This window comes from Grampus griseus (genome assembly GCF_964374135.1).
Source record: "Grampus griseus genome assembly, chromosome: 8".
In the NCBI taxonomy this organism is placed as follows: domain Eukaryota; kingdom Metazoa; phylum Chordata; class Mammalia; order Artiodactyla; family Delphinidae; genus Grampus; species Grampus griseus.
Window position 1 is genome coordinate 38745918 of NC_139002.1, and position 27929 is coordinate 38773846.

General features: G+C 41.6%; 1 long non-coding RNA gene across 1 annotated transcript; it reads right to left on the minus strand.

Moving 5' to 3' along the window:
• Nucleotides 1-10684: 10684 nt before the first annotated feature.
• Nucleotides 10685-26588, minus strand: LOC309826725. The gene is made up of 4 exons (XR_014297132.1): nucleotides 26506-26588; nucleotides 15930-16059; nucleotides 15362-15415; nucleotides 10685-10847 (listed from the first exon to the last, which is right to left on the minus strand). It is a non-coding gene; the product is annotated as an uncharacterized lncRNA (long non-coding RNA).
• Between the last annotated feature and the right edge of the window lie 1341 nt (nucleotides 26589-27929).

Here is a 27929-nt window from a genome sequence, read left to right on the forward strand (position 1 = left end):
GTATCTTCTCAATACCTTCTCTCTGGTGCAATAAGCCTTGAGTGAACAGAGAATCTAAGACATTATATCTTAGACAAGCAAATGCATATTTCAAGAGAAAGGCCCTGTTGAAATAATAGAATGTTACCGTTTCTGTAATCTTCTTGACTGCTGACTAAAGAGGAACCAAGGAGTCTAAAATAGCTAATTCGGTCTCGCCCAGGAAGTACACCCCCCCACCCCGACTTCCTCCTGTCTTCTCCTCCGGGCACCACAGCTGCTCTGACCTCTAACCTGCCCCGGGGCTTTCACATCCTCTAAGACTCCCAGTCTGTCCCAGTCGCAGAACGCTTTTCTAAACTCTGGGCACAAGAAGCATGTGCCCTTCAGGGATGTTTAGATGAAGAAGGGGATGAACAGGATGGGTTCAGATACTTGACAGTTCCATCTTTCTTGTCAAGAGTGCCAGGGCTTTAGAGAAGTATTAGAAAGCCCACCGCATTCATCTCAAGGCTTCCAGAAAAGTGAAACTTAGATCACAATAAAGCCACCTTCATTTGGAGTTTGGGGTCATTCAAACAGAGCCTGAGCTGAAATTTAATTTCGTCCTAGCAGTAAGGATTTGCTGAGCAAATTAATGCTAGAGTGTAAACAAGGCTTCCCAAGTACGCCTAAGAGCCTGTAAGGGACGACCCGCTTTCAAGGCTTGGAAGCAATCTTTTTCATGGTAATTACAAACCCTTCGGTATTTGTGAATGCGGGTCCCTCTGGGATTTCTATTTGCCAACAAGTTGTTTATTTCCAGTGTAAAGGGGGCGGTGGGTCTATGAATTATTGAGTAGCTACAACGCGCCTGCCTGTGCTCAGTGAGAGATTGTTCCTCTATATCTTCACAGCCATCCTTGAAGCTAAGCATTGCCCCAGTCTGCACCTGTGGAACGGAGATTTGACCGCAAGGGGCAGAGCCGGTAAGTAGTGGAACTGGGATTCAACCTTGGGTGAATCTGATCTCCAGAACCCATATGCTTTCCTCCAGCAGAACCACCCTTTGAACATGTTAGGTCTGCTTTTCTCTAAAATAAATTCCCAGAGTCAGTCTTCTCAATATTTCAAAATGGCTTACTCCTAATTAGCCCTAATTAGCTAGCTTTTCTCAACTCTGTCTTCATTTCAGTAATGAGGAAAAAAAGAGGCAGTCGTCCAAGAACCAAGCTGTCGAAGGAGAGAGAGGTTACGGCAGGTCTGGGCTTATAAAATCCTAGTCCGCGGTGCTTCCTGAGACCTATGGCACTGAAGGAGACAAGGTGGAAAAGCACTCCCTCTTTGTTACATACATTTTGCTTTTGGAAAGATGTTTCCACCACTTGCAGGAGAGATGCCTCTGGCCTTAGTGCCAAGTTAGTGCAATTGTCCTCCCGCAGTGCAGGCTGGGTAGGTGAGGAGCCGGCCTGGGAAGTGTAAGAAAGAGACTGGGATGCTGCGTGAGTAGGTTTAACCTTTTGCGCCCTTTTCCGAGTCTGCTGTCACTGTATACTAAGGTCAGAAAAACTAATAAAATGCCAGAAGATAACTGCATGTTCTCAGCAGTACCACAAAGCTCTACCCTCACCAGCGTGAGCCGACTTCTGCAAGTCACCTCATAACCTTCCCACTTATTTTTAAAGCATACACAAAACACATTTTAGTGCAATTAGAGAACTGGAGCTTTTGACCCAGAAATGAAACAGCTGTTGACTTCCAGTCTGCCTGTCTCCTCAGAGAGGAGACTTGAAAAATCAGAAGCAAGTTCAAACTCTATAAGGTACAGTATTGAACTTCATATGTAGCTCATGGGCCCAGAGCTGCCCAGCAGCACATAATGCATGAAACGAAACAGGTTTCAAACAATTATAAGGCATGACATATAAATCAAGCCTTTAAAATATTTATTAATACTGCATTTTTAATTGCCAAAAAGTACTCGCCGGAGAGCATAGCTATGACTCTTATTACTCATAGGACTGGCTGTTTGGACGCGAATAATCTTAACTGCTTGCACGCCCATTGGTACCCTTTCAGCTGAGGAGCCATTGAGTCTCAGCTTCAAGTGCAGAGGAAGTGCAAAGAGCCTCTGCACTTCAGAGCTGAGCTTGCTTTGCTAGGAGACCGTTGAGCAGAATCCCAGCACGCTCTGATTCATTCTGCCTGCTGATTGGCGGTTCTCCTGGCCGCTGACGTCATCCTGTTGCTGGGTGGAAAACTTCTGCCGCACCATCCTCGACACTGACTTCATTCAGATTGTCCTGAAGGGGACGGTGTACCCAGCAGTGAAATCAGATTACAGCTCAAATGGAATTAGAAGGTCTTCTTTTTGTGTGATCGTTTCGGTTACCTTACGCCTCTTAAATGAGAGCGTGCTTCCACCTCCCCCATAATCTAGCAACCCGTTTTGTGTGGCAGTGTCTCCTCCAGGCCACCCAACCCCCAGCACCCTCTAGAGCACCATTTTCCTTTGAGTGTAGATGGAAGGCGTTTTAAATATCTACCAGTTGAGGCTGGCTTTCTGACTAGTTTACGTTTCCCTTTATCAACAGATTTGAAGTATGTCCTTCCTTGCCATAATGATTGTGAAGTAGTGCTTTGGACTTTCTATAATAAACCCTTTCTAGCTTTCATTTATTCTCCCAGTATTCTGTGAGGCACAGAAAACCAGGAGAAGTGAGGGCTCACTTGTCTATTGCCTTTTACAGATTGCAAAGCCCTTTTTATGTGCATCATCTATTTGTCCCTCACAGCAATCCCACGAGTGAGGTACTATTACCTCCCCGATTTTGTAGATAAGGAAACAAGCCTCCAAATATGAAATTCTTTGCCAGCCACATAGCTCATAAATGACAAGGTGGGGACTCAAACTCAGGCTTTCTGACCTTCATTTCTGAGTTCTTCCCACCCGGACATAGCATCTTCTGGTCCTGGGAAATTAAATGGTTTGCAAGAGCCAGTGCAGAGTAAAGAGCTAAACCAGTGCCAGGACCCACCAATCCCCGCTCTCCATACAGGGCCTTTTCTTCCAAACCTCTTGCTAGATCTCAAGAGGTTTTCTTTAGAGAGGTTCTTAGATATACATTTATTTTAGAAATTTCTAGGCTTTCACAAGCTTTTACTTATTAAGTGCAGCTTTGAGGGGGAAAAAAATAGAAGCCTAATAATTTAGATGCACATTGGCATACATTACATAATGCTTCTATAAGGGGTAAGAGTCTCTAGTTGCAGGCTTATTTTAACTTTTAATAGAATGACTTTGACAGAGCAGAAATAGCAGGCTTAGTACCCAGCTCAGGTGCTTAGATGTCAGAGACATTTTTGCCCTGGCAGGTGGGGCTCTTCCTCATCTCTGAGGAGACACTGGATTTCTCTTGTCGATCTCCAGCTGGGATGATTAACTGCTCTTTGCTTGGCTTTCATCTTGCCTGGCACAGATTTCTCTTTCATCGCAGTCATTGCTCCAAACCCTTTCTCTCTTGAACTTTTCATACCCATTTGAAATAGTTCAGCTTCCCTAAGTTCCTTTTACATAAGCAGAGCAAAAAAACATGGAATCCCTGGTTTGCTCAGGTGAAAACAATTCTCCCTCCCCCATCCTTATTTTTCAGTGAGACAGAATCCTTCAACAAAGGCTGAAGAGACAAAAATGTTGGAGGAGGGAACGTGGGAGTGAGGGGCACAGATGACTCAGACACTAAAGTGTAAGTTTTTATTTCCTCTCTCAATCTCTGTGGCTGCAGCCCCCAAACACATAGCACTAGGACTTATGTTTCACAATTGACATAGCTGATTTCATGGACTTTACATGCTTCTATCATTTTCCCAAGAGTTACCTTTTTCCCTCTGGGGACATTGTGGGACCATGTGTCCCCCTCCATCCTCCTGTCTCTCGCTTGCTGTGTGTGACTGATGCACACACGTCACTCTCGATTTCAGCAAAATGCTCTCTCTGAAACTGGCTTCATTTCACACTGCTCAGATGTTCATGTTTTCACTGCCTGTGAAAGTACAAACTTATTGATTTTTATCTTTCTGGGTTATTTTAAGGTTACAAATAATTTTTCATATTGAAAAATAGAATTGGTCTCATGGACACTCCAGAGTGAACCTAGACAGTTCTGACATCCAGATCTCCCCTCTCTGTTCTGTGAACACAGTGCACCTTCACTCCTGCTATCCTTTTGCCTGAAATGTATGTCTATAAAAATGCAATAGTTAAGACAGTAAATGTTTGGGGAAAAAATCCTTGGCCACATAGCTAGTTGATGGCAGTCAAAGCTAAAATGAGATTCCAACCTCAATTATTCAACAAATATTTTCTGCTGAAGTAATACATTAATGTAGGCTTAGAATTTTGTATAATATCCATCCAATTCCAAAGCTTTGGACATGAAAGTCCTCTCCTGGGATCCCAGGAATTAGAGTCACCCCCCTTCTCCCATTCCACCCATCCCCCTGCTCAGCCTGTCACTCTCCATTGGGAGGGTCATTTTGTCTAGAAAGTGATAGAGAGAATCAGGTTCATAAGTGTACATCATGTCCTAAGCCAGACAGTCTCAAAGGGCACTTCTAGCACAGCATTCTAAGTCTCTGGGCCCTTTGCAGAATTGTGTGTGCTGGCTTAAGAGTCTGGGTGCTGGAATCAGGCCTCATTCAAACCTCAGGTCTGCAACACTTTAGGAGCCTGGGAGGAGGGACAGAAACCAATATAAATGTATAGGCAATTTAATCTCCCCCATTTATGTCATTTTTTTATAAGTCAAGAATAGTCATATACATACCTCTTATAAATGAGGATTAAATAAGATAATGCCTGTGAAATCCATATTACAGAACTGGGATGTGGGGTGTAGAAAAGTCCCAATAAATGTTACCAAGAATTTTTTTAATTTTTTATACCATTTTTAAAGGTTACACTCCATTTACAGTTATTAAAAAATATTGTCTATATTCCCCTGTAGTACAATACATCCTTGTAGCCTATCTTACACCCAGTAGTTTCTATTCAATACCTCCCTCTCCTGACCAGTAACCACTGGTTTGTCTCTGTATCTGTGAGTTTGCTTCTTTTTTGTTATATTCACTAGTTTGTTGTATTTTTTAGTTTCCACGTATAAGTGATATCATACAGTATTTGTCTTTCTCTGATTTATTTCACTTAGCATTATGCCCTCTAAGTCTATCCATGTTGCTGCAAATGGCAAAATTTCATTCTTTTTCATGGGTGAGTAATATTCGTGGTGTGTGTGTGTGTGTGTGTGTGTGTGTGTGTGTGTGTGTGTATACCACATCTTCTTTATCCATTCATCTGTTGATAGACACTAGGTTGCTTTCATATCTTGGCAATTGTAAATACTGCTGCTAGGAACATTGGGGTGCATGTAACTTTTCGAATTAGTGTTTTCGTTGTTTGTAGGGGATATATACCCAGGAGGTGAAATGCTAGGTCATATGGTAGTTCTATTTGTAGTTTTTTGAGAAACCTCCATACTGTTACCCACAGTGGCTTTACCAATTTACATTCCCACCAACAGGTTACCAAGTACTTTTGTCAAACTGACAGAATTTCAGATACAATAAGAAAAAATCAAGGTAGCAAGGTATTAATAAAAGAAAATTTCAAAAATGAGTTATCTGTAGTATCCCATGGTTAAAAAAACACAAGTGCGGGAATTCCCTGGTGGTCCAATGGTTAGGACTTGGCACTCTCATTGCCAGGCCCTGGGTTCAACCCTTGGTTGGGGAACTAAGATCCCGCAAGCCGTGCAATGAGGCCAAAAAATAAATAAAAGAAAATAGGAAACATGCAGGGATAATATGAAAAGCTATAAATTTGTCTAGATGATTAACATCAAAAAGAAGGATTTTTTTATTTTTATCTTTTTTTGGCCTCACAGCATGTGGGATCCTAGTTCCCCAGCCAGGGATGGAACCCGTGCCCCCTGCCTTGGAAGCGCAGAGACTTATCCACTGAACCGCCAGGGAAGTCCCTGATTGTTGTTATTAATAACCTTTGCCAAATTAAACCATGGCTGTTATTATATTTGGTATACCTATTAACCAAAGTTCTGTTGGCAAAATCCAGCCAATATGTTGGGCACCATACAGTATTTTTTTCCTAGAAAGAGTCTTCCTATCTTGTAGCTAGAGATAAGTGTACTCTTTATAAGAATCCATAGGACTTGTGAATACCCACATCACAGTATGTGTGACATCGCATTTTAATTTTGTTACCTATCTGACTCTCAGTATGGGGCTGACATACCCTGCCCATGAAATTGCGGGATTAGTTATGTGCAGAAGGGGTTACACATCTCTTTTCTCCAGATTTCACTGCATCACTTGCAGAATCTCTAGGATAAACGGAAGACACTAAAAACTTTTATGAAATATCAGGAAATGTTCCAGAAAGCAAAGGGTATGATACTGTGGCACCGACTCTGGGGAATGAATGTGAGGCCTTATTACTGACCCATGTAGAGCTAAACTGGCCACAGACCTGGGAAAGGTCTGGAGGGCTAAACTCTATATTTCAATCCTTGAAGTGTATCAAATAGCCTGGCTGTTTCTGCAAATTCATAAAAAATTATGCAGGCTAAGTCACTGAATAAAGTGTGTATTGAGTGCCCACCATATGCAATACACTGTGCTTGCTGTTGGGAATATGGTGATAAGCGAAACAGCAGCCCCGTAATGATGGTCAGAGAGGTAACAAATTAAAATACAATGTTACAAATACTGTGACACAGGTATTCACAGGTGCTGTAGGTCCCCATAACTAGTGCACTTTAGCTACAAGATAGAGAGATTCTTCCCAGGAAAAAATACTATAAGGTGCCCAAGATGTATGGATTAATCAGTCAATAATCACCCAGAAGGGAAACTCTGTTACTACCGTGCTAAGAGGCTTAAGGTCCCTCTGATACCTGTCAACAATTTTCAATGTAGGGTCTTAAGTTTTCTTAAAAAGAGGACATATTCATCAGATGGGCATGGGGCATAAAGTTGGAAGAGAGAGCTAGAAAATTGATGACCAAAGCAAGATTCAAAAAGATATCGCAGGTTGGGAGGATGGCCTGAAACCAAGAAAAAATGTGAAATTTTGTATAAAAATATACATAAGAACAGAAAGAGGGAAAACTGGCTCAGAAGCAGCCTATGTGGGAAGACTTAGGGAGTGATTAACTGGAAGTTCTTCTTGGTCTGACTGTAAGCTTCTTTAACAAAGCAAAACATCATTACTAAACTATGGTATCCTTGAGGGCAGGAATCACATCTTAAATATTGAATACCCCTCCCTTGCCTTGCATAGGACCTAATACAGAGTGTGAGCTCCGTAAAACTTTCTTAAATGGAGTCAAAACTAAAGAGCCCAAAGTAGTAGACTCCACGAACGAATGGACTTTGGTCAGAATCATCAGGAAAGACTATCAGCTCTCCCCCTATGTACCACCTTCCTGATACCACTCTGGGCTTTCTCCTCCTAGTTTCTTCTTGCAATAAAAATCAGAATCCTCTGCATGATTGACGAGTTGACCCCATCTCCCACCTGACCTCCAGCCCCACCTCACAGGACCTTCCTCTATCCTCACACGCTGCTCCGGCACTTTTCATTCCTCCAAGGCCCCAGTGGCCCTTCCAGCCTGGTCTCTGATGGGAGATTCCACCCCATGCCCTCATACATATACACATGTGTTCCACTTGCTTCTCCTGGTTCACCCTGGCTTTTCACTGTAACCTATGCAGGGAAACCTCCCCTGAGCCCCCAGCCCTGGGCATGTCCAAGTTCCTGATATGTCCCCTTTCTAGCACTTATCACCATCATCATCCAATGCTGACCATGGAATTCTTGTTTCAGATCTGCCTCCCATGCAAAAGTGTGAACTCCATGATGGTGCAGACCTCAGCTGTCTTGTGTCTTCACCACTAAATCTCAGGCACCAAGAGCAGTATTTCTCAAGCTTTAATGTGCCTATGAATGAATGAATGACCTGGCGGATCTTGTTAAGCTGCGGATTCTGATCCAGTAGGTCTGGGATGGGGACCGAGAACCTGCTTTTCTTCCAAGTGATGCTGATGTTACGGGTCCTCTGAATCACTTTGAGTAGCCGAGTCTTACAGCACAGCTTGTCCCTGTGTCCTCACTGCCTTTAATCCATCCCCTTCTTTCCATCCTTACAGCTATTGCCTTAATGGAATCCTTTTGCATCTCTTATCCAGATGACCTTATCTCCCAGCTGTTCTTCCTGCCTCAGTTTCCTAGAGGTCCAACGCCTGGGTCTTACACCTTCAAAGTGTCTTTCTAATATGTAAACCCGTCATGCTGTCCCTCTTCTTTAAAAACTTTAGAGATTCCCTGTCACCTTGTAGGAAAAAAGTCTAAGCTCCTCAGTATGGCATTCAAGGCTCTACCCTGCCTACCTTTCTGATCCTACCTCTTTTGTACCCCAATCTCATATCCCACACTCCTGACCTATCAAGGCCTTTGCGGTTCCATGGACTCACTAGGCGGTTTCATTCCTCCCTACCTTTGCTCAGGCTGCTGACTCTCCCAGAAATACCCTCCCCCAGCTCCATCTGCCTGTCAGAAGTCCACACTCATACTCTGAATTACCTCCCCTTGGTAGGAAGCATTTCCAAGGATTCCCCTCTCCAAGGTGAACTGGCAGCTCCCTCATTTTCTTACCAAGTCCAAGCTCGTACTGCTCACCACATGACAGGTCAATAAATTGAGGGACAATTCGTTGGGGCAAGGAGTAGGGACTTTATTTGGAAAGGCAGCAGGCCGAGAAGATGGTGGACTAGTGTCCCAAAGAACCATCTTCCCTGAGTTAAATTCAGGCTTCCTTAATACTAAAAGGAGAGGGGGTAAAGTCCTGGTTCCAGGATGTGTTAATTTCTTCTTTCCTGTAGCCATTTACAGGTGGGCCTGGTCAGGAGGTTTCCTGTGGGCTAAACAAAGGTATTTTAGCTTAACGCTCATTATATGGGAGGCAGGGTTCTCAGAGATGAGCTATTATGTATACCTTAAGCTACAGGCAACATCCCTTTAGTGATTAACTTGTAGCAAAAGCAACAGAATACGAAGGTTAAAGTAATCTGTTCTTCCCTATTACAATTTGGGTTTCACTGTAGCTGTCTATGCTGGACTATCTTATTTACAGAGCAGCCTCCTCCTTCTGGGCAGTGAGTCCTCTGAGCACAAACCTGTCTCATTCATCCGTGTTACCCTTATACCTGGCATGCGGGACACTTAAGTCATGTTTAACACATGTGAATGGATGTTATCATGCTTTGCTCCAGATGCCGTATTTTAAAGGTGATGTTTGACACAGTGGAGTCCTCCTAAGGAGGGAACACCAGTACTGGTCCAGAATCCCCGTGACACGAGAAACAGTTCAAAGAACAGTCTAAACGTAAATCCTGAAGAAAAGATGTGCCTGCACATTGTAGGTGCTCAATATTTATTGAACGGATGAACAAATGAGTCATAATAGCTCTCTTCATATGGAGCTGTCAGGTAGAAGAGAGCACACACGCATCCTGAGTTACCTGTAGCTCCCGAAGCTCCAACATTCTATCTAAGGCAGAGATTTCGGTCCATTAAAATAATGAATTTCCTAACAAGACCAAGATGTACCAAACCGCACTTCCTCTAGGAGCCACCTAAATGATTTCTTTCTTTTACAAAGACAAAAACAAAGTAACACAACACATTCTCTGGACCAGTTAGAGTTATTTTTGTGGCAAATGACAGAAAAAAGTTACGTTGTGGGTGATTTGTTGCCTCTAATGAGGTATGTCCTCAGGACCCTCTCTCTCCTGCCCTCTTTCCCTTTATCTCCCCACTCCCCACGTTCTCCTCTGTTGGCTTCAGTGTAGAGACTCCACACAAAGCTCCAGCTCACTTCTCCCCAAAGCAAAGAAAGGACATGCTCCTCTGACAGGACCAGCTGGAACTGTGGCTGAACAAAGCCCAGTGGCCCCGGAAGACGGTTCTCTGGTACACACAGGATCACCTACCAGGGTAGGACCCAGTGTACCTGGGGGAGGAGAATAAGATGGGACTGAGGGTGAAGGAGGGGGCAATTTCCTAGACTAACACTGGCTGAGAGTTACCCGAAGTAAAAATAAAAGCTGGAGGACAAAAACAGCACTTAGCCACCGTGGCCTGAACACTTGTCCCTATTCCAGAACTTATAACTGCATTCAGTATTACATTTTCCCATAATATACTTTCAGCTGACAAACACTGGTTATTAAAAATTCCTGAGCAATTCAACCCACATTTTACTAACCTAAAAAGATTTCACTATTCCTATAACATAGACTAGAAGACTTTTTCTGAGTTGACTTTCTTTATTCATTTCTTCAAAAAAAAACGTTGTTACTGTATTGAGGATACAATGAGGAGGAAAACTGTCCTCATGAAGCCTATAATCTCGCAGAGAAGGCAGCCAAGTAAAATGACAATCACAAAGCAGGTGACAAGTACTTTAAGAAAATAACTCGTCTCCATATTGTGGTATTGAGATAGAAAAAGATAAAGAGAAAGTTTCATCACACTCCTTTATGACCAAACATCGTTTTCTTTGTTAGCACGACTAGCTGCCTCTCTGAGTTAGGATGTCAGCTGGCAGAAATGTTATTTTGGCTGAAGTAATCTCAACGTTTCCCTGGCATAGCAGCAGAAGAAAAGGGATCTTCTTGCTTGGAGCGCTCAGTTTCAAAGCTGGAAGAACTCATGGATGTAACATTGCAGTCGTTGGAAATCAGCACCTTCAGAGCACAAAAAGCAACTGATCACTTCACATGAAATCGGCAGCTCCTATCAGTGGCTGGGTCTATAAAGAATAAAAAAAGGAGGAAGCGAGGAGATTAGCAATGTCTTGATTCCCACACCATTTAATCCCTTGTGCCACCCATACTTCCCACTCAGTCATCAGTTTCACTTATTTTTCTCAGATTGATGTTTTGAACTTCTATCATGATCCCACAAACTATATGACCTCTCAGATGTCACCTTGGCTGTGGACATCCTTTTCTCTGTCCATAGTGACATGGCATACTACTCGTCTTTCAGAATCTGCAGTAGGTGAAAAGGTTTGGGTGATACCCTTTTCTCAGGCAGAGAATAACAACATTTTCTTTTACTTGCCGCTCCAGCCTTGATCATATATTTCAGGTTATTTAGGTTTTGAGTGATGGCAGTGGTTGCTGAATTACAAAGCTCATCAGAATTCTGATCTCTGCTTCTCACCTTGCTTTTAAAAATTTTCCTGTCGCTTATAAAAATCTTAGTTGCTGTTGTTAAGTAGCAACTGTGTTAACACTGAGTTAAAGAGACATCTAAAATAACTGCTCTGGATTCTTTTGCTGTCCCTTCTGCAGGAGGCACAGATGTGGTGCACTCAGGTGATCGAAGAGGCAATGGGTTCCATTGTAATTGCTGTGGGCCCAGCTGGGCTGACATTTTAATTTCTGTCTCTTTTGTGGCTCCCATTATCCTGGGGGCCAAGGTAAGAACGTGTCTGGAATCACAATTTGTGGAAGGTTAGTGAAATTCTGGAACAGGGCCAGGACCATTCAGTGCTTGGGATGGATTTCTTGGAGTCTCTCCAAATGTATGGGTTGTCCATTAGTGCCACGTGGCCAGACCTGAGTTTAGAATAGAGAGTTAAGACAAAATTACGCTTACTGCAGCCTGGTTGTACAATGGAAAAGAACAGAACGGAGATGAGTGGTCTGGAGAGAGTTGCTTCAGTGCTTTAGAAAGCTAGCTCCACAGAGGAATGCTCCCTGGGTATATAAAGGGTTTAGGGTGCTTAGAAAGCAGTTCTTAAATAAATATAAAAGATGAATTACAGGGAAAGTAATGGCTAAGACTGAAAAGGCTCTGGTTTGGGGAAAATGTTCTGTCTCCCAAAAAGAAGGTAGTTCTATGTAATGAATAAAAGCATGGCATTCTGGTTCAGCCTGGGTGGGTGTCCCAGCTTCACCAGTTATCAGCTGTAAGACTTTGAGAAAGTTAACTTCTCAGAAAAGCAGCAGTCTTGTGAAGTTACAGTTAAATGAGGTAAGACATATAAAGTGTTTCAGCATAATGCCTGACACATAGAAAGTGTTATTTCAAGCCTTATAAGGAGACAATCTAAAATGTTATAATCCAGTGGCTTGTAAGGTTTTGGGGTCTCAAACTACCTTGGGAATTTCATGAAAACTATGGATCCTTGTTCCTCAGGGGAAAAAATGCACATATATAAAATTTGTATGCACGGTTTTAGGGAACTCAGATATACAAGGAAGTACAACCCTACACTTCAGGTTAAGATTTTTTGTTCTAGGGCTACACTCATTCCCAAAAGAGAGACTAAAGACGTCAGTTTTATTTGTTTTTTATATTTTTTGATGATTTATAATTGTGTAGTCTCAACTTTTTAGAATTGGAGGGAATTTTATCTAGTCTGAAGCCCCCTTGACCCCTGCTTTTTAGGAATAATAATATTAAGGTCCTAGGAAAACTTGGTGTTTCAGATAAACAGTAAATTCTTTATCAATTTCACATTTCTATAATTAAAAAGCTTAATTTTCTCTTTATCAGCTACCCTTCATGTTCAAGATGCTCCTTAAAATTTAGTATATTTCTACTCCATTCTTAGTCCTGTTCTCTGAAATACATTTACAGCCCTCAGAAGCTCACGTTCATTCAAAGCCCATGGTATTTACAATGATATTTTTTTCCCCTTGTGTATATTAATTAGCATATTAAAATCGACTCTGCTATACCTGTTTGATATTGTGCTATTTGGTGGAGAAGAGTCTTGCTGAAATGCGGTACTAAAGTAACAATTCCATCGGGCGGGAATTCAAATTAACAGACTTATCGGGCACCTACAATGGGACAGGCTCCGTTCTGTGCACCTGGTTTACATGAATGAAAAGAAATCAGACAGAGATGTGTGCCCTCAGGGAGCCTACAGTCTACAATGCACATGATCTTTGCTTTTGGAAGGATTTGGCTGGGGTTGAGATTCTGTTCGTGGGCAGGACCAGAGCTAACCTGAAAGGTTATTATCTACATGAATGTCACCCACGCCTCCATCACTGTTCCTCAAGGATACTTACCTTCATTTGTTTCAACAATAGCTGACTCAGCACGGGCAGCACAAAACACAGAAGGGCCAAAGCGTGCCTGGGCAAAATCCCACCATACCTTCCCCCTGGCCAGAGCATGAACTACATCAAGCAGCAAATAGGCCATGCTTAGGTAAGTCATCTCTAGGCTTTCCACTGCAAAAATAGTTTAAGCTCTTCTCCTTTGCTTCCTGGAAACTTTGGGTGACTTTTGAGGGGAATGTGAACAAGAGAGCAAAGGTACCGGGGTTGGCAGTTTGCTCTAGTGAGAAGGGAGCAGAAAGTAGGGCTGATGATATGGGAAAGAGTCAGATGAAATAAAAGGGATGGGAGATTGGAACATGAAAAGTTGGAAGTAGGTCAGATAAGTGACATGCCAAAGGCAAGAGACATTAAAAGGCTCTGAAAAATCATGTGATCTTGTTGAATCTGCTTCTGGAGAAGCAGAGGTGACACAAAGCTGGTGTAGCTAACATGTCACTGGGATCCGTGGGCTCTGAGGAAGTCACCTAATCTCACTCTGAAATAGGGTAGAATGATGTCAATGAAGCCCCGAAGATAAAGAGCAAATAGAACCAAGCTGAGGGGGCGCGGAGCTGGCAGGTGGAGCTAGAGCCGCTCTTCACCCCCAGGTCGTTGTCCTGTCTTGGGGCTCAGATGGCTGGTCTTCACTCTGAAGATACTTTGGGCAGCTCCAGGGCTACAGAAATTAGGCCACCGACACACCCAAGCATCTGCCTTCCCTTTGCTTTTTCCACCTAGAAAAATCTTACCGCTCCTTGTTACCCTCCACATCTAGAACCTTATCCTCGTCTGGCTAAATCTACTCCTTAGTTCTTTGAAAAAGGGGAGAAAATCTTATTGATGTTCTCAGGAGGATCCAACTCAGACTTTGCTTCAGGCCCTTTTTACCTGAGATGTCACTGCACAAGCAACTAAGAACTATAGTGAAAAAGCAAAAATTATGTTCATGACATCTGAGGAAGGCGAAATCAACCTAAATGAGTTACATCATTTGTTCAAGAGAACAAAATCATTGTCTTATGACGTGGTAATGCGGTGACTTCTTTCTCGTGCACTCAGAATCTTCAAGCCGCAATATTTTTGTCAGATGAATCGCTTATCTCTTCTTCCAGTGAATGCTATGATAGACAACAGTATAAATATCCTGTGTCCTGGGCCCTTGGTTTTGTAAACAATCATGAAATAAATAAGGCATTTTCCCTGATGACCAGGGCAGACTCATAAATAGGTTTCTATAAACAGAGGACAATTGTAAAAGGCAAAGAGGAAAGAATCCATGGCTTGGTCCATGCTTTATATATCCTGCCCATTACACCTCCCAGAAGACCCTCTCAGCCCAGACCTATATTTAAAAAAAAAAAAAAAAAGACCTATTTATAGTATGGTTAAGTTCTTCTAGAGTCATACAGAATACATGAGGTATATTATCTTTTGTGATTTTGTCCATCTCCCTAAAGATAGTTACCTCCTGTAGAGTAAAACTGAGAATCATCAGCTATTAGCTAGTAGGCAAAGCTCTTGATGGCAAGAGCCAACGCACTCTATCTTAGGACTCCAGCTCTTAAATGGGTTAATACGTCCCGTTCATTAACTGGCAAACTGCAGTTCTTCAGTTAAAAGCTTAAGGAATGGGACTTCCCTGGTGGTGCAGTGATTAAGAATCCTCCTGCCAGTGCAGGTGACATGGATTCGATCCCTGGACTGGGAAGATCCCACATGCCATGGAGCAACTAAGCACGTGCGCCACAACTACTGAGCCCACGCGCTGCAACTACTGAAGCCTGTGCACCTAGAGCCTGTGCTCCACAAGAGAAGCCACTGCAATTAGGAAGAGACCCACACACCAGAACGAAGAATAGCCCCTGCTCGACACAACTGGAGAAAGCCCGTGTGCAGCAATGAAGACCCAACAAAGCCAAAAATAAATAAATAATTAATTTAAAAAAAAAAACCAAGGAATGATTATGACTCACTATCTCTAGCTTAGCAAAAAAGAATTTGTTGGGAATTCCCTGGCAGTCCAGTGGTTAGGACTCCACTGCGCTTCCAAAAGCAGGGGGCTCCAGTTCAATCCCTGGTCGAGGAACTACGAAGAACTAAGATCCTGCAAGCTGTGAGGCACGGCCAAAAAAAAAAAAGAATTTGTTGAGAGCAGGACACATAAAGGCATATATCCATGCGTGTGGACGCATACACTCACCTAATACGCGTGAGAGCCCAAGTCCCAGAGAAGATGGTCCTTCTTCATCTTCATCTAGAGAGAGGTTACAATGGGGGTTACATTGTGGTCATTTAATTTCTCCAGACACTTAGGTTCTTCATTTTCCCACAGGCTCTCTGACACAGAATTCTCTATCTTGTAATGTGATTGAACAGACTAACTAAAAGAAGACCAAAATGTACTTTGTGAACACAAGTGCAATAAAGATGCTTTGATGATCAACCTTGCATGTTATCAAGTACTTGAGGCCCTTTTAAATCAAAACAAACAGTGGTAAATGGCATCAGGGAACCCAAAATATTAAAATTCAAGTAAATTTCAATTGCTACTGAACAAATATATTATTGTTGTATGAAAAATTTAAAAAATAATAATAACTAACATTTATTGAGTGCTCATAATAGGAGGAACACTGTTCTATGCACTTTACAGAAATTTTTTCATTTAATCCTCAAAAAACCCTACAAAGTAAGTACTAAAAAATGAAATTTGAAGAGTTTTTGAACAGCAACTTGATTATACAATACCGAGATAGAAAAAATTTCACCTGTACAGAGTTCTTAGGTAATACATTTCAGGTCACAGCTGAAGTTCCACTTGTGTAATATATTTCCATTTGTTTCCATTCCTCAGCATTCCAATTCCCCATAGACATGTGACTCTCTAGATGTTCATGTCTTCTTGAAGAAACAGAAAATGAAAAGCGACAGGCCTTGAGTATACAGAAATAACTGTAGAGTTATTGCATCAACAGCAAGTCCAACACGACCACAACCCTTCTAGTATGGCCCAGGGAGAAGCACCACTTCCTTTAATTTCCCATCCACAAAGTTTCCAAAGTTGTGGCAAAAACAATCCTCACTGGTCAGGTGAAGTACCTCCTTTATTTTCCAAGGTCTTAGCAAATCCTAAGAACTATTTTACCTACAAGATAGAGAATGGGTTCAAGGGTGGCTGAGCTCAGAATAGGCCCAATATAAATGAGAGAGAGAGAGAGAAGGAGAAGGGGAAAGGGAAGAAGAAGAAGGAGAAGGAGAAGAAGGAGAAGAAGGAGGAGAAGGAGGAGAAGAAGAAGAAGAAAGAAGAAGAAGAAGAGGGAGGAGGAGGAGGAGAAGGAGAAGGAGAAGAAGAAGAAGAAGAAGAAGGAGGAGGAGGAGGAGGAGGGAGGAGGAGGAGGAGGAGGAGGGAGGAGGAGGAGGAGGAGGAGAAGGAGTAGGAGACAGAGAAGGAGGAGAAGAAGGAGAAGAATGAGAAGGAGAAGGAGAAGAAGGAGAAGAAGGAGAAGGAGAAGAAGGAAAAGAAGTAGAAGAAGGAGAATAAGAAGAAGAAGGAGAAGGAGAAGAAGAAGAAGAAGGAGAGGGAGGAGGAGGAAGGGGGAAGGGAGGGCAGAAGAAGGAGAAAGAGGGAAAGAGGGAAGGGGAGAGGGAAGGAAGGGAGGAAGGAGGGGAGAGAGAGACTTAGAAAGGGAAGGAAAAGCAGCGGCTCCTGCAGAGACAAGGCATGTGAGGCACAGGAATGGAAACCAAGAATATTCCAGATCTATTCTGGTTAGCTGAGTTGAGCTCCTCCAAGGCTAGTGATTGGCCCTACGGAAACAGATCACTTGTTGAGGCACATTCCTTACCTGGCAAGTTGAGTCAAATTAAAGCATTTATACCTGTTCATATTTATATGCCTGGTCCCCTTTGTATTTCATAAAGACCACCACAGTGATCTTTAACCTGCCAACTGACACAAAGCTGCCCTCATTCACTTTATCTTTTTCTTGACTAACTACTTAGTTCTTGGAAACATTCAAGGACATTTAACTTTGACTTCTGTTTTTACTTTTTAAAAAAATCTTTTTGGTTCAAAAACTCTAGAAAATCATTAAACTGGGCCAGCAGGCATGAGATCTGAATGAAGGATAACGAGTGGAAAGGGAGAAAGCCTTTTGTCTCTCAAAGTTTTCTTCACAGGCAGTTGCTCACATAGACACATTAGAATCACTTTGACATTAAACTTGGAGAGAAGCAGTTCGGCTAATAGATTACTGATCTCCATTCTCCAACTGGGAACACAAAATGTTCTAAAAAGTTTTGAGAGCAGCCTTTCTTAATGAAACGTATGCTTAATGAAACGTAAAAATTTTCTATGTGCAAAAATCAAAATGTGGTTTTCTGGCTCAGCGCATTCCAGTTCTTTCTTTTGAATGTCTGACTTTTCACATCCATTTACTAATGAGAACTAAGAGTAATACTTCATATTTGTAAGTGCTTGACATGTAAGGGAAGGAAGATGGTTTTAGTCTCTTTGGATGGAAAGAAACAGGCGCACTCAAGTTACTTCACAAAATTAGTGGTGGAAGGAGATTCAGATAGGGGAACGGGCGGTTACAGGGATACATGGCAGGGACCAGAACTGGAAACACCCAGGATCGAAGGCACTTCTAAATACAAGTGTCTTAGTGTCTTCGCCTTCTTCCTGTGCATTGTCTCTATGCTTCTTTTCCAACCAGCTTCCTCAGCCTTTACTCTCTATCTCTTCTGCCCCTTCATAGTTTTAGCGTCCATATGGTTCATGGCATCCTCTCACAATCTGACTTTGCTGCCAGCTGGCCTGGTGCCTTAGTTTCCAATTGCTGAATTTCCCAGAACGGCAACTGATCGGCCCAGATCATCATTTTAAGCTAGTCCATCCAGATGGCTGGCCAGGTCACAGAATGTCTGTCTTCCAGCAAGCATCTACCCCTTGGTCCACTCATCTGAGACAAGGGGCAAACACACAGTATAGAGCACCACTGTGTAGAATGAGGCCACAAGCAGAAAGGTTTCCTTAGAGGAGAATCTGGATGGGACAGGTTGAGATAAATATCTCTAGTTCGCTGGCAGATTATGTGGAAACCAGTTCATTCACCTTCTTTCTTAGAGGAGCTAATCTCAACCAATCACAATGGACCCGGATCATCCTTGATACAGCATGTAAGAGGAGCATTGGCAACTTCTTTCCTCTCCCCTCTCCCTCAACTTTATCTCCATTACATCCATCACTTTACCTTCATGACTAACCAAGTGCCTAGGAATCATCAGACTTATATATCAAAACATTTGGCATTTCAACTTAAAGTGTCAACAAAAGAATTTTTCACATCCCAGGATCATTTAGTTTTATTTTAGAGTAACATGCCAGTGGGCAATAAAATATTAGAATAGGGAATAATGAGTATTTCTTTTCCTACTCCCATAACATTGATCTCAGTAGGAATCCGACTACTGGAGGTGCCCACACTGTATTTGGTGGATGTTGGGAGATCTAAGTCAGTGGACCTCACAGTTTGGTAACCTATCACAGAGAATTAGTTCAAAGAATATTTACAATATTCTGAATGTACAATGCCAAGGCAGGACTGAATAATACTATAAACACTGGCATCGAGCAAATCTGGGTTCAAATCTCAAATGTCTTGTAATAACTGTGACTTTGACCAAACTTTTAATCCCTATAAATCATTTGAAAAATGGAGATAATAATAACCATTTCATAGGCATCTTATAAATATTAGGTAAGATAATGTATATAGGATATTGCAAAATGACTGGTACATAGTAAGCATTCAGTAAGTGATAGTGGTTGCTTTTATCACTATATCTATTATGATTATAGTATCATTACCATGGATGTTGTGGGGATTAGAGAAAATAGGTTAGAGATATGAGGATTACCTTCAAATACTTTAGAGTCTTAAGAGAGATAAAATAGATGTACCTCTTAGAAATGGTGTCTACATTTAACTTGCACATGCACGGATGGAACTCATCATGGTGGTGGCCTGAGTGAGAACGGTCAAGTGTGAAATAATGATGTTAAATGATATTCTTTAATCTGGAAAAAGAAGTTAAATAGGGATAGTGCCTCTTAGAAAAAGAAAGGAGGATGGCTTCCAGCATAAAATTTGTCTACTGTACTGTAAGAAGTCAGGATTCATAGGAGTTTTATAACTAGAACAGGAACTATATTAAAAGGAGAATTGAAACAACAAGATGAGAGTTGCAGATGGAAAGGACCTACTGGCTGGAATATGGGGGAGTCACTGTCAGAAACAGTGGACACCCCGCCACTTGGGTTTCCATTTTACTTCTCAGGGAGGCCTGGACCAGGTTAGATTCCCCTGCTCTATGTTCCCTTCCTGTGTTTTCCCTACTATAATACTCATTACATATTGGCATTACTTGTTTGAAGTCCATCTTCTCTGCTAGATTATCTGTTCTGTAAGACCCTGACTCTCATGTTTATCACTTTATCTCCATGGCTAGCCAAGAGCCTGGCACGTGGTAAGTACTCCACAGACATATGTTGAGGAAATTAATGTGTGACTGCAGGAATGAATTGAGTAATGAATATGGAATTAAAAGGTGATCTCATTATATACTCTTCTGTATTGTTCTCTAGTATTTGTAAGGGTTAATCCTATCCTCCTGTTGACATTGTAAATTGCATGGAGACACAGCAAGAATTCTGTATCATGTGTCTCCATCACTACCACTAAGGCATCCAGTTACAGGCATAAATGCTCAAAGGAGCTTTCTGAGTTCTTTGCTAATAATTCTCTTACCCTCTATTCTCCATTTTCTATTTATCTTCTACACCAATGCAGAGATTATACCCCAGTCTCACTATTAGATTATAAACTTATCTTTTGTTATTTTTTGTCGCCAGGACTTACTACTTGCTGAGGGTCCAATAAATAAATGAGCAAATAAAAAACTATCTGTACAGCATGTATTTCACAGCATACTCTTCCAAAGTTGCAGCCTTCCAGAATCTTACAAGATGCTATTGTAATTCCAAGCTTGCAGCTCATGTGGGAATGCCAACATTTTATCTTTGAAATTGCTGTGTTTGTTACATTTATATAATTGTTGAAAGTTGCTTCTTGCGAACAAGGCAAATTTTACCTTTGCATGAAAATCATTTTACAGTTTTAAGACAACGTGGGAACTTTATTTGGTAAAAATATGTGTACTCACTTTCCAGTTAACAAACTCTAATACATCCAACCATTTCATCTAACAAGGTTTTTCAAGCACCTCCTCTTAGGTTCCAAGTACTTGAAATACTCAGATGAATAAGACTCATCCCTGAGGATGCTCCAAGTCTGTATGTAATTGTCACTTTCAGAAGGTCTGAAAGTGGAAGTATAGACTGTTTCCTTCTAAAGGTCCCTTCAATCCCACCTTGGTTCTACATGTTGATTTCCTGCAAATCCTTCACAATAGAATACTATGTCATCTAAGATACCCGAGTCTAAAAATTATAACTCTTCTGTGCTCTTAATTGGATCGTACTCCCAAACTCCTTCACTCTCATGGGGATTTTTGTTTTATTCACCCACTTTCTTTTCTAACACCCAGACAGCCAGCATATTTCACAATGATCTTTCCTTAAAATATATAAAATTATTTCTCTATCTCAGTTTCCTTACATCTGAAAGAAGGATACTGAGAACTGGGGAGAGTGAATTTAGATTATCAAGGAGACGAGCAGACTCACAGAAGAAATAAGGGAACAAAGGAATACCAAGGCAACTTTGGGGATTTTTGAGACTAGAGCTCCTTTTACTTTCTCCCTGCTTACTTGCAGAAATTCTCCTACTTCTCCTATCTTACTAATCCTGCTTGCACTAGATTCTCATGGAAATCCTAAGACAAAACAAATTCACAGAATTTTAGAGCTTGGAAAGGTCTTTGCAATTCTCAGACACGGATTAACCACAAATTTAATAAAATTTAAAATTTAGTGTCCATCACTAGCACTGGCCCCTTCCAAGGCCCTTGGAGAGGCCAGAGCAATGTGTTCACGTGGTCATATTCTTAATTAAATTTCAAAAGCAAGCTATTTTAACCATTATTGGTAAAGACCACAGTCTCTTTTCACTCAAGTTACCTCTTTCAAACTCTCCTTCATGCTGGAAGAATTGGGAAGCCATGTGTATTTTTGTTATTCTGGCTAAGGGAAAGTTAAGATGCAGACACCTTTAGCTTGGGTTTGGTGGGTTATAGAGAGAGAGCAAGATCACAGTCATTTCAGTGTGTGGTTGCTGTTTTGAGTTGTCCCAACGTAAGAATGGGTTCTAGGAATATTTCTATCGCCCACCGGGCCAATTCACATGCATCAGATCACAAAGATGTAGGTTGGAGGAGGTTTCATGATGCCTAACTATCCTAGGGCACTAGACTAGAGAAAAAAATTGAATTACCTTTCTATTTTCTCCATAGAAGATAACATTTCAAAAATCGTTGTCATATGAAGAGGAAATCAAAATATACTGCCCAAAATATGTAGGGAAAAAAGTAATACAGGGTTGTGTCAGGTAGTTAATTAATAGAGATTTGTTATTTATTTGGATTTTGTGATGTTTATAGTATTTTCAACTTTTTAAAGTTTATTGATTCTATTGATGATTTTAAATAAGTATTTGCTTTCATAAATAATTTTGCATCCATAGTTTTATATTCTTTTATTAAGTAAGGTCCCCACATTATATAAGCTTCAATTTTCCTACAATCTGGATTTGGCCCTGACCCTACTTAATCACCCTTCCACATTTAATAGATAAGAGAACTGAGACCCAAAATCACATCGTTTACAGCACTACTGAACTAAACCCTGGATCCTCTGACTTTCTGTCCATTGCCATTTCTACTACCCTACATTACCTTTTGAGAAGTACCTTGAAAATCAAAGATCTTCACAGAAAAAAAAGAAACAAATAAAAAAGATCTCCTGACCACTGTATATAATAATAGTAAATATTTATATAGCATTTCTTATATGCGAGGCATTGTTTTACAGTGCTTTACATATAGCTCATTTAATCTTCAAAATAACTCTATGACTAAGCTAATATCAATATCCTCTTTTCAGATGACAAAAATCAAGACATAGAACAGTTAAGTAACTAGACCAAGGTCACACAGTATGTAGAGAACATAACATCCTTTGTATTGTGGCAGCTAGCAGCAAACATTTTCTGAGGGCTTGCAATGTTCTAGTCACTTTGCTGAACACTACAGTGCATTAATCTCATTCAATCTTCACAATCACTCTTTGAGGAGGTAGCATTATTACTCGGTCTTACAGATGAGGAAACTGAAGCCTAAAGACGGTAAGTAACTTGCCCAAGGCCATATATCTAGTAAGGGGCAAAGTCAGTGCTCAAATCCATACCTGACTAGGAAGAAACACTCTCATGGTCCTTCTACTGTTGCCACATTCCCCTTGGTCCCTTTCTCCTAAAGCTACAATTAGAATGGGGATGTGGGCAGACTTAGAATAAGGAGTGGGGTGAAGAGTGTAAAGGACATAATAGTCCCTTCTTAGACAACTGTCCTTCCCATTTTGTACACACACATGCACACACACACACACACACACACACACACGTGTCAGGGTACCTAGCTATCCATCATGATATTCCTTTTTAAATATATTTTTTTATTGAAGTATAGTTGATTTACATATCATGATAATCTTTACATCTGACCCCTTTCCTCAACGTTTGCTATAGCCAAGAGATGACGTTTCTTTTCAATTCATATTCTATAATAAAGTTAAGAGGGACAGTCAGCAGATCAGTAATTTAGGTATTTAGGTGCTGGAGAAAGTTTATAGAGGTGGCGAATCCTTACAAGGATCAAGAAGATAATGTAAATAAAGTGGCAAAATAGAACCCCAAAGAGTGACAGAGATGTTGGTAAACTAGAAAGTGCATGTCCAAACCCAAAGAGCAGGTACTGGGTTCCAGTAGATGGTTGCCATGTGGCAGTATGAGTCCAGTGTGATCAGATCTGACAAATTTTCAGGAGACGCCAGAAATCTAGAGTTGGGGGTGGGGCGCAAAATATCCTAAATTATAAATATTTAAAGTAATTCAATGTTTAAAAAGCACTGTGCTGGCTAACATCTTGCAGGCCAAACAAATAGCAACAAACCCACGTCTGAGGGCCTCGCTCGCCTTTGCAGTCTGCTTTACATGGGGTTAAATGCAGGAAACTCTGAAATAGGAAGTTAGAGGAGAAAGCCGACAAAAATTTGGATGTTGGTGGAATATTTGTTCTTTGAAAAATGAGCTTTAGTAAGAATAATTTTCTCAGTGGAGGTGGGCGATGGAGGGGGTGGGACGGGAATGGGCACTCAAGCAGTGGCCTTTTTGGATCAGATCCTCATAATTTCTCCTTTGGAGTAGTATTGGTCTTGGACCGCAGGAATCTAATTAACAGCTCAAAGGGAGCAATCAATTTATAATTGTGTGAAGTACAAATTCCTTTGTGCACAAAACAAATTACAATATTTGCAAATTTGTAAATAATGCAGTACTTTCCCTGAAATCCAAAGGCTTTGGGTGCTCCCAGGGGAAAGAAAAAGAAGTCTGAGGAGGCAAAACGTTAGAAAATGACCTATTGTCTCAAGAAATGGAATTTAAAAAATATCTTTAGTAATTGATTTTTTTCAATCGAATCCTTATTTAGGAACTATAAAGGGGCCTGTTCTTAGGTCAGTAGAATGAGAATATCTAGAGAAATAAACAGTTTCAAGTCCAAAAGTCACAGCACGTTACTAACAGGGTATCTTCTTTCGAAAGCACCGAGCATAAAAATGTGCCTCAGCCCTCCCTCCCTACACCCTTGGTTTGTGGTAGGAAGTTTCATTTTATAAAAGAGATAGCAAGTCCCAGTTATGATCATTATATACAATGTCAGAGAAGGAATTGGTGACAGATAAGGACACGAATCCAATCTCTCTGCTTTGCCAAATAGTTGTTTTGAGCCATTCAATTCACAAATATGTACTGGGATCCTTTTATAAGTTCCTGTAGCTGTTATTAGAGATTCAAAAGAGATGTTCTAGAAGAACTTATGGTGTACTGAGGAAAGTCAGAGTGAAAACTCCTTATTTTCTCCAAGATTTTTTAAGCACTTCTCTTCAAGTTGGTTGAGCTAGGAGTTGGGAGTGGATAAGTGAATGGAGTCCATCCCTGCCCTTCAGGGGTTCACCAGTCTAATGAGAACATAGAATTTGAACCAATCATTTCAGTATTGAGCTTGATGCTAAGGAAGAGCTACAGGAAAGCACTTTGGATGCTTTGGCAAGTGCTTATTTCTACCGGGAGATCTTTCAAAGAGAAAGAGATGGAGGGCATTCGAAGTAGAGTTAAGTGGACTATTGACTGGCCTTCTATAGGAGGATGACAGATCAGATTTGTGCTTTCAAATGATTCTCTCCCCTGTGCTCTTATTCACTGTGAGTTGGTTGCAAATTGGTTAAACCTTTCCACAAAATCTTTTAGCAAATTGCATCAAAAGCCTTAAAACATATTCATATCCTTTAGGTTAGAAATTCCATATCTAGGAATAAAAGATGCTGCCAGAAACTTATATATGAGGAAGCTTATCAGAGCATTATTATTTATAATCATGAGAAGCTGGAAACAACCTACATGTTCCATAGTGGAGTAATGGTTAAATAATTTACGGTACATCCAAGCCATGTGATTTTATGCACAACTAGGAAAAAAAAGTCACATTGAAAAAAATAGTTCAAAACAAGCAAAAACTATTTTTAAATGATGTGAAATGTTTCGTGAAGTGTCATTCTCATTTTGTAATTAAAAAATTAAGAAGTAGTGCTCCACATTGGTTGTTAATTTTCACCCAGATCTTACTTTCCTAAAGTTCTTTCTTGTTTTAGATCAACCAGACAACAAAAGGGGCGGAGTTTTTCCTTGCTCTGTACAAAGTTCAAAGAATGGGCTTTTGTTTCCTTCCCTCTTAACTAACAATGTGATCCAGGATTTGCAAGTCACTTATTCTCTAAGTTACAGTCTCCTTCTGGTATCCAGGCTAGCTGGGAAAGAAAGGGAGGTCAGGTGAGGAATGGAAGAGAAAGGAAGTGTCCAGAAGTTGACCATTACCGTGAGAGGGGAGAAGAAGGATGATGGGACTGAGGGTGTGAGAACCAGAAGAAAGAGTGGTCATTGTGTATTGAGAATGAGTTACTGGATTGGAGATTTCAGGGGTGGGACACAGACACATATACCGTGGTTCAATAGAAGAAATGTTACAGTGCAGTACATGGTTGACTGCCAAATAAATGACAGTATAGACAATGTTACAACAGTTTGGAGGATTTGGTGGAGAGGGCCATCATTTGGTCACATACATGTATATGACCATGGATCAATGAAGAGATTCCTCTAAAACCTCCTTTTAGCAATTTTTGTTAGACGGTATAACTGTATAGGGCTGGCCTCTCTTGGCCTCCCTCTTGAGAGATTTAGTTATGGAAGAACTTAAAGGACTGCACTGTGAAAGAATTTTAGCTATTAAATAGAAGGAAAGGATATAAAAAGTATATGATAGAAAATAATTTGAAGTTAAAATACTGTTTGAGAAAACTCAGTCTCTGCACAAAAATTCACTTCATCCTTCAATTTCTCCTTTCCTTTAAAATGTATTCACATAAAATCTGCTTTACAAGCCAGGAACATAACTCAAGATATTTACCATTAAATGGGGACACCTATGTGTTTCAGTTCTTAGGACAACTGAGACTTCCTTTCTCCCTGGATTTCTTGGTTCTCTGCGTTGAAGTGTACGTAGTAATTTCTCCCTTTGCTGAATCTTCTTGCTTATACAGTTTCTTCTAACTGCATGTTATACACCTTCCCCATGCCATTGCTATTCTAGGCTCTATAAATCTGCACAGCACCAAGAGAACTTTAGCTATCACTAGTTAAATGGATCAACACATTTACCCAACCACATAACTTAGACCCTTTGGGGGTTTTCCAGTCTATTTTAATCTATTTAAACCTGACACTGGCAGATTTCCATTTCCTTTGTTCCTTGTGTAGACTTGGTTTATGCCTGTTGGTCTCTAAAAGGGACAGAGAGGAGGCAGCTGTCGAAAAATGAGGAGATTGGCAGTTTTAACCACACAATTTGGTCTAATAGCTTTGATATGCTAAACTTGCTAGCTCCTCCAAGTGTACCTTTCTGATTTTGCATCACAACACTACACTGAATCCCTAAGGAAACCAGGGTAGTTTTTTAAAAAGAAAGGGAAGAAAAGAAAGAAATGCAAACCAGTGAAACCGTTCTTTTAAACCATCTCCACAGATTCATTCTGCCAACTGCAGGCCTTCACAAATCCTCGTACACCAGAGACCTTTAAAAAAAAGAGAAGCAGAGAATACCGATCGTGTTCTCAACAGCGAAAACAGGTGATGTCATAACGCACAGTCCTATGTGGTCCCGGCCAAGGCCGGGTGGGGAGCTGGGGCGCCAGTGCGCACGGAGCTCCGCGCCAGTGGGCAGAGCAAGTTATCTCCGGGGTCCGGAGGACACCGGTGAGGACCGGGCACCAATCAGGTTCTCGCTCGGAGCCTGCCTTTGTTCTCACTGGGGAGCAGGTTTCGGGGCGTCTCGCGTCGTCGGGAACCAGCATTCGACTAGCATGCGCGCTGCTAGCTCCTCGAGAGACCTCGCTCCCCCACTCGCCTGTCCCCCACACCCTGCCAGCCTGAGCTTTCCCCAATTACATCTGCCTTCTCTCCCCAGAGCGTGAACGCCAAAATCCTAAATCCATTTTTAGCTTCGGAAGAGGCAGGTCCAGCCCAACAGTTTTAAATGGCAATTTGTTCTCTGAACCTTCGCTCCCAGGCAGAGCTCCATGCTCTGCGTTTATCTAACCAGCTACCTCAGAAGGACTTTTGGGTGGAAGACAACCCTGTCTCTTTGGCCTTTTCGTGTTGGACAAATAAAGGAATTTTCGTTGCTGAGAGACTGCGAGAAGGGGCTTTAGATGGAGGAGGAAACCACTCACCCACAGGTTTTGTGTCTTTTCTTCCCTCTAACTCGATTATTGGTGCAAATATACTTAAACATCTATCCCCTACCCGCTGCCGAAGCCTCAGGTAACTGGTCTTTTGCAAAACAGGGCTCACGATAAATGATGCATAAAGTTCTTTGAGATCCTTGGATGCAAAGTGCTACGTGATTGCAGTCTTCTTTACAGCTAAGATTTTGGTTAAGAGAAAGCCTAACCACTGCCCTGACGGTAAGGACGTTTTAGCTCCCCCCACCCCCATCCTCTTTCTCAAGAAATCAGGAAATATTTAGCTCAGTCTTAGACCCACTAGCGAGCTCTAGCTCCCAGTTATTTATCTCATTCCCTCACCATTTCTGCAGAGACCTAGAGCAGGGGCTGTGCCTTGTCTTAGGGGAGGGGCTGGACTTCACGGGGTTATTTGCATATGACACACCCTCTTCCTCCTATTGGTGGAGCAGCACACTGTATTCCCACCCACCCCACTACCTAACTAACCCGCCATCTCCCTTCAGTTCGGAGCCTCGGAGACAAACTTAACTTGCCCAGAGATTCAAGGCGTCTTCGGCCTCTCTGATTGGCCGGTGCAGCTCCCAGCCGGGCTCTAGTTGCTCATTGGCTGTGGGCTAGCGCCCGGGGGGCGTGGCTGGAGCGGTCCGATTGGCGGGAGGGGGCGGTGCCC